This window comes from Momordica charantia, assembly GCF_013281855.1.
Source record: "Momordica charantia cultivar OHB3-1 chromosome 2 unlocalized genomic scaffold, Mcharantia_2.0 BLBB01000002.1, whole genome shotgun sequence".
NCBI lineage: Eukaryota > Viridiplantae > Streptophyta > Magnoliopsida > Cucurbitales > Cucurbitaceae > Momordica > Momordica charantia.
In genome coordinates, this window is record NW_028275160.1 from 16,700,682 (window position 1) to 16,707,885 (window position 7,204).

Consider the following 7,204-nt stretch of genomic DNA (forward strand, 5'->3'; position numbering starts at 1 on the left):
CCGAATTGTATTTAATATTTTAACTATTTAATTAAATATTATGTTTTAAGTACTTAAACTACGAAATTTTACGTGCATCCCACGTATCTCTAAAGATATACTAGTTTTTTAAGTAACACTTGTATTTAGAAGACTTCCTATTCTAAATCGAGATGCAATCACTTCAAAATATCTTCCTTTGCTATGATTGTGAACCATGTAAGCCTTTTATAAGAGAGGAAAAAAATGAAAAACCTCTCTCTTACTCTATTTGGCTGACTACATGAGAGAAGAAGAGAGAGAGAAAAAAAAAAGAGTAATATGGTTCATCAAAATTTATAAATATTGGATACATACAGTGTTGTATATATAAACTGTGTAGTACTGACAAATAGATGATAACATAACTGGCTACAAATAATTATAGATCTTTGATAACTTGACTAAAAACAAAACTTGATTAAATGTAATTGAGGCATACTTCAATAGTAGTTTTTACTTCAAAGACAAACTCTGCACAAGTTGCTAGCATGCTAGAGTGACGGTTCAACATAATACAACAACTAACTTTATTAGAGGCCATGCAGGAGAGTTTCTGCTTCCGCAAAGGTTGCATCTTTGCTTTGATCCCTAGAGGAGACCTGTTCAATCCCACATGCAACTTCAAGACACTTGCTCTCAAGACAAATATAAACAACAAGATGAAAGAAGAGAGAATTCTTGTGAGAGGAGAAAAAAATCCAATTGTGATATTAATTCTTGCATATCTCAAATGGAGAAAACCACAATTATTATAGGTTTACAAATGTGTAACCCCTCAAACAAAAATTAATTTTTAACACATTGTAACTGTTTTCCATATGTAATTTTAACAAAATTAAGAAACACATGTTCATTTAATACATAACTTCAATTTTAACCAAAAAAAGAAACAACATAACTAAACAAATAAATAAGAAATTGATAAACAAAATGTAAAACAATATTCACAACATTTAATAGTTACAAATTTAATTTTTGATCTTAAATTCGTAAATGCTCAACTGTTATCAATATCTGTAAATTCCACTTTGTTTTGCACATTAAAAATATATTAATAAATAGGCTTACTAGCGCAGTAGCGTGAGCGCCATATGATTTTTGCACCCATATAACTTCTGCAAGCCTTCTACGCTTGTTGGATTTGAGCCCTCAAAGATAAATTGCACGACTTCTCTTTTGTTACTTGTTTGAATATATATTTTCTGCGAAAGGAACATTCTATTCTTTTTATGGTATGTTTATGTAAGGATATGCACAACAGTGTATTTCTGATTACAGCTCGAACTCGGTCTCCGGACCGATCTGAACACTTGGGCGGACCTGCACAAAAAGGTGAGCACTCCGACGATCAAGTCAGTATAGGTCGGATTCCCAGTGTAGTTTGAGGTCAAAGAATCATCGTACCTGATCGTGGAGTGAGGTCCTCTACTTATGGGTGGTAGTCCCGCTAATCTCGCGGCGGTTACACCCGGTAATCTCGGGACCGTCGGTTACACCCGGTAATCTCGGGACCGTCGGTTACACCCGGTAATCTCGAGACCGACGGTTACACCCGATAATCACGCCGCTGACAGTAGCTCATATCGGCCCCCACCGAGCTTCCCGATAGATCCAACCTTGGCCAGGTCCACCTCGGCCCTCATACTTAGCACCTGTCAACGCTAGTGGTGGTGATCTCGGCGGTCCGAGCTGGGCATGACTCATGAGTAATCTTGGAGCACCAATAGTGGTCCTCCACGTGTCCAGGGTATTCTCTTCCCCAAACATTAGCCCCCTCTCTGTCTGGTCCGATCTCGACCTGGCAGAGAAGTTCATTCGACTTGCTTTGGACGCGTGGCGACTTCCTATTCGTGGGAAAACATAACCGTTGCGGTGGATTTATCGTCGGAATATTCAAATATTCCGACGCTTCGGATTTTCGGGAGGATCCTAGCCGCTCGTTGATTACACGTGTACGGTGGGGAAATTTTTCCGACGAGCTATAAATACCCCCAGTCCTTCAGGTCATACCTTACACTTCCGAATTCTTGGAGTTCGATCTGAAAGGCAGCTCGAACCCTTGGTAGGTCGGTCTCTTCCCTCTCACTCTCCCTTTCGAATCATAGTTTCCATGTCGTCCTCTTTTAGTAGCGACTTAGGATCTGATGAGGATTTAGCTTGTAGGTTAGAGTCCGAGCTCGAGGAGATAGAAAACTTTAGGTTCTCCGATGACGGGGAGGATAGTGATGCTTCCACCTCGGGTCAGGGTTTGGAATACCCTTCTAGGATACCCGAGCACTACCTCGGATCCCTCCGTAGGGGGTTCGCTATCCCTGAAAACATCCTCCTTAGGATTCCGGAGGAGGGGGAGAGAGCTGACAATGAGGGATGGGTCACTCTCTACTTCAAAATGTTTGAGTACGGCCTCCGACTTCCCCTTCACCCTTTCGTCCAAGAGTTTCTTTTCCGAACTGGGCTGGCTCCTGCTCAAGTGGCCCCCAATGGGTGGGGTGTCATTTTTGCTTTGGCCATCCTTTTTTGGTTACGAGCTCGGGACAACGAAGAGGCCGAGCTGCTGGACGTAGACCAGTTCCTCGCGTGCTTCAAAGCGAAAAGGATAGCTAAGAAGTCCGGTCGGTACTATATGTGCGCAAGGAAAGGCGCAGGAGGTATAGTTAAGGGGCCAACCTCCATCAAGGGATGGGTGAGGAAATGGTTCTACGCTTCTGGGGAATGGCTTGCAAAGGACGAGTCAGGTCGTTCCTTCTTTGACGTTCCCACTAGGTTTGGGAACCTAGGTACGGAGTAGTTCTTACCTTTTGTGATTTTCTTTCCTGTCATTCAAGTCTAACTCGGACTTTGTCTTTGTGCAGCATCAATCCGACCGGTCCCCGAGCTTACTCAAGCCTCCTTCGACACCCTGAAGCATTACAAGGAGCACTTTCCGAGGGGCAGGAAGGTCGGAACCTTGGTGACCGACAAGCTGCTGCTTGAGTCCGGGCTGCTAGATTACAACTCTGCAGTTCGTCCCATCGAATCCTCAAGGCCGAACTCCGAACTTGGTATGCCGAGCTTGCTCCCCCCCTTTTTCCTCTAACTTTGTGTTGACTCATGTTTTTGTTTTGCAGCCATGGTTTGCGTATTTGCAAGCAACGTGAAACGCAAGTCCAAGGGCCGAGCCCATGCTTTTGAGGCCGCCCAGAGTTCGGAACCTGCCACTCCTGCTGTGGCAGGGCCAGCCTCGGAAGATCCAGCCCCAGTGATCGAGCTGGAGTCTTCTGGGGGTCCTTCGAGGGAGAAGAGCCCCAGGGGTCAGACCGAGGCGGTGGACGTCTCGCCCTTGGGCGAGGAGGTGAGGGAGGAGGTCCCTCTGAAGCGAAGGAGGAAGAAGAAGAAGACCACCTCCCCCTTGGAGGTCGGAGCTCGTGGGGCCTTGCCTGCGAGCTTCGCAGATCGGGTGGACGATCCAGAGGCCAGGATGGGCAGGACGTCCGACGTGACAGCACGGTTCAGAGTCGAGCCGTCAAGTTCTGGGGTGAAGGACCAGGTGTCCCGCATCTCGGCTGCAAGTTTGGACCGCTGCCTCAGAAGAGCGTCCAAATTTGTAAGTGACCCGGGGTCCGTCCTGCATAGGACCATCGACTACGCCGCTGAGGTAAGATTGGTGTCTTCATTTTTGCTCAATTTACCTAACAGGTAGCTCGGTCTAATTTTCTTCTTGGTGTTTTTTCTCAGGCGTTTGTTGCTTCCATTCAAACGACTCTAGCTGTAAAGGCCGAGCTGGATGGGAGGGAAGTTCTGGCAGCGAGGGAGAAAGAGGAGTTCTCTGCTGCCTTGGAGGCTGCTTCTTCCACCATGAAGGATGAGCTGCTGAAAGCTCACTCTGAGGTGGAAATTTTGAAGGCCGAGGTGGAGGCCAAGGCCGAGCTACTGAAGAAAGAAGAGGACAGACGCAAGGCCCAGCTCCGAGCTGCCCATGCTATCACCAAGGGCTTGGAGAAGGAGAAGTTCCAACTCCTCAAGGAGAAGGACGACATGCTCCAGGCGCTTGAAGAGAAGGAGGAGGAGCTGAAGCATGCGACTGCCGAGCTGGAGACGATGAAGGAGCGTCTCAGCAATGGAGCCCTATTGGAGGAATCGTTCAGGCAACATCCTAACTTCGATGGATTTGCCAAAGACTTCTCTGACGCGGGCTTCAAGTTTCTCATGAAGGGCATTGCTTCCGACATGCCTGACCTTCAGATCGATCTCGGTGGTCTGAAGAAGAGGTATGCTGAGCAGTGGGCGTCTGGGCCTAGCGGCACCCCTGGCCCCCAAGCGTTGGTGGATAAGTATGTCAGAGATCTGGACTCTGACTACTCCGACCTCGAAGAGGATCAGGTCGGCACCGCTCAGGAGGGCGCTCCTCAAGCAGGCTCTTAGGCGATCACCTTTCATGAGGCCTTTCTCTGTCTTTCTTCTCTTCTTTTGTTTGTAAGTGTCAGGGCAGAGCTGCAAGGTCTATAAGCCTTCGCTCTGCTTTCCATTCAATAAAGAGGCTTCTCATTTGTTTTTACTTTGTTGCCTTCTTTCTTCGTTTTTTCTTTAAGTTGAAGCCAATGTCACCTCGCGCCTCGTACCTTTGAGGTCGCGCCATTAATTAAAATACTTGAAATTTTGAACTCGAATCGCTGTCTAGTATTCAATGCATTGCACCAACTCTGGACTTTTTAACAAGACACCTTTAACTTAAAACCGTTAAAAGGCTAAAACCCTAAGTCCATAACTGTTCTTCATATCGCACCTCGTACCCTCAGGTTCAAAGGCTTGATCATTCTGAACTTTTCACATCGCCCCCTTGCCTTGAGGTTTGGATTTTATGTTCACCAACGGTTTTGGCATCGCACCTCGTACCCTTAGGTTTTGGAGGATTGAATTTTAACCGACTGCTAGAATGTGATCGTGTGGGAGTCCGTGGCCCCCATTTAATTTCTGGTCGAACTCGGAATCATGGAATTAAATCATCACGTTTATTCCAATCATAATTCTTTTGAAACAGTTTTTACATATCCATTGAAAACCATTTTGGCATTTCAAGGATAATAACGCTTCAGGTGCTCCGCGTTCCACGGGTGCGCGAGGACGTCTCCTTTCAGATCGGCCAATATGTACGTCCCAGGTCGGACTATTCCCTTGACCACAAACGGCCCCTCCCAGGCCGGGTCAAGGGCACCCACATGGGTTTGGACCTTCCTTAAGACCAGATGTCCGACTTGGAAGGTCCGAGGTCGAACGCGGGCGTTGTAGTGTCTGGCCATTCTGCCCTGATATTCCGCCAGGCGTAGCTGGGCCATTACTCTTCTTTCTTCCAATAAGTCGAGGTTGAGGAGCAGCTCTTCCTCATTTGCTGTAGGCTCGTAATGTTCTACTCTGTCAGATGGCATGCCGATCTCAACCGGGACTACAGCTTCGGAGCCAAAGGCCAGGGAGAACGGGGTCTCACCCGTCGATTCTCTTTGGGTGGTCCGGTATGACCATAGAACCTCTGGTAGCTCCTCGGCCCACCTGCCTTTCTTGAAGTCCAGTCTAAGTTTGATGCCTCGCTTGATGATCTTGTTGACTGCCTCCACCTGTCCATTTGCTTGCGGATGTGCGGGGGACAAGCTAAGGTGACTTATGCCAAGCTTGCTGCAAAATTTTTTGAACTTTGCGTTGTCAAACTGCTTCCCATTATCTGTCACAATGGCCTTCGGTATACCAAAGCGACATATGATATTTGTCCATACAAAGGACGTGACTCTGGATTCCGTTATGTGGGAGAGTGCCTCGGCCTCGGCCCACTTTGTGAAGTAGTCCACAGCAACCACAGCGAACTTGGTCTGGCCTTTGCCCAAAGGGAAAGGAGATATCTACCCCCCACTGCACGAATGGCCACGGGGCCGAGATGGGGGTGAGCAGCTCGGGAGGTTGGTGGATTATGTTTCTGTAGCGTTGGCAATTGCGCAAGCTCTAACAAACTTCTTGGCGTCCTGGCTGAGGGTCGGCCAATAGTATCCTTGTCGGATCACTTTGGCTGACAGCGACTGGGCGCCTGAGTGATTGCCGCACAGTCCTTCGTGGATTTCTCTGAGGACGTATAGGCCCTCTTCAGGGGTTAGGCATCTCAATAGAGGCAGGGAAAAGCCGCGTCGGTACAACGCTCCACCTCGGACCACGAACCGAGCTGCTTGCCTTGCCAACTTTCTGCGCTCCTTGGGGTCTTGTGGTGAATTTCCCCTAATGAAGTCCACAATCGGGTCCATCCATGAGGGTTCTGGAGCGTCGATCTCCATCAGATCTGGCTCCGAGATTGAGGGATTATCTAAGATCTCGACGGGGACCGACCTGGCCAGGTCGGTCTCGTACGCTGATGCTAACTTGGCCAAGGCGTCAACATTAGAATTTTCTGCTCGGGGAACCCGGCTTACCTCGTAAGTTCGAAATTGGGCGAGGTACGATCTGACCTTGCCCAAATACTTCTCCATTCGGGAGTCCCTGGCTTGGTACTCTTCCGTGATCTGGCTCACAACCAGTTGGGAGTCGCTGAAGATCTTAACACAAGAGGCCCCCAATGCTCTGGCGATTCGTAGACCGGCAATAAATGCTTCATACTCAGCCTCGTTATTGGAAGTCTGGAAGCCGAACCTCAAGGCATACTCAAATCGCTCGCCTCCTGGTCCGAGCAAGAAGACCCCGGCCCCGCACCCCTTCTCATTGGAGGATCCGTCGACATAGATTGTCCACGGTAGGTCGGACTCGCCCAGCTCGGAAGGTGGTGTGAGCTCGGCTATGAAGTCTGTCACTGCTTGCCCTTTCAACGCAGCTCTGGGTTCGAACTGGATGTCGTACTCACTTAGCTACATTGCCCACTTCATCAGGCGTCCAGAAGCTTCTGGCTTATGAAAGATGATTTTTAGGGGCAAGTTAGTGAGTACCACCACAGTATGGGCTTGGAAGTATGGTCTAAGCCGTCGGGCCGAGGTGACTAAAGCGAGAGCCAACTTTTCCATCTGAGGGTATCTGGTCTCGGCTTCGGTCATAGCCTTGCTTGTGTAGTAGACCGGGTTTTACCGCGCTTCCTCTTGCCTGATTAGGGCCGAGCTGACGGCACTGTCAGACACTGCTAAGTACAACTAGAGCTTGTCCCCTGGCAGGGGCTTGGCGAGCAATGGTGCCGAGCAGAGGT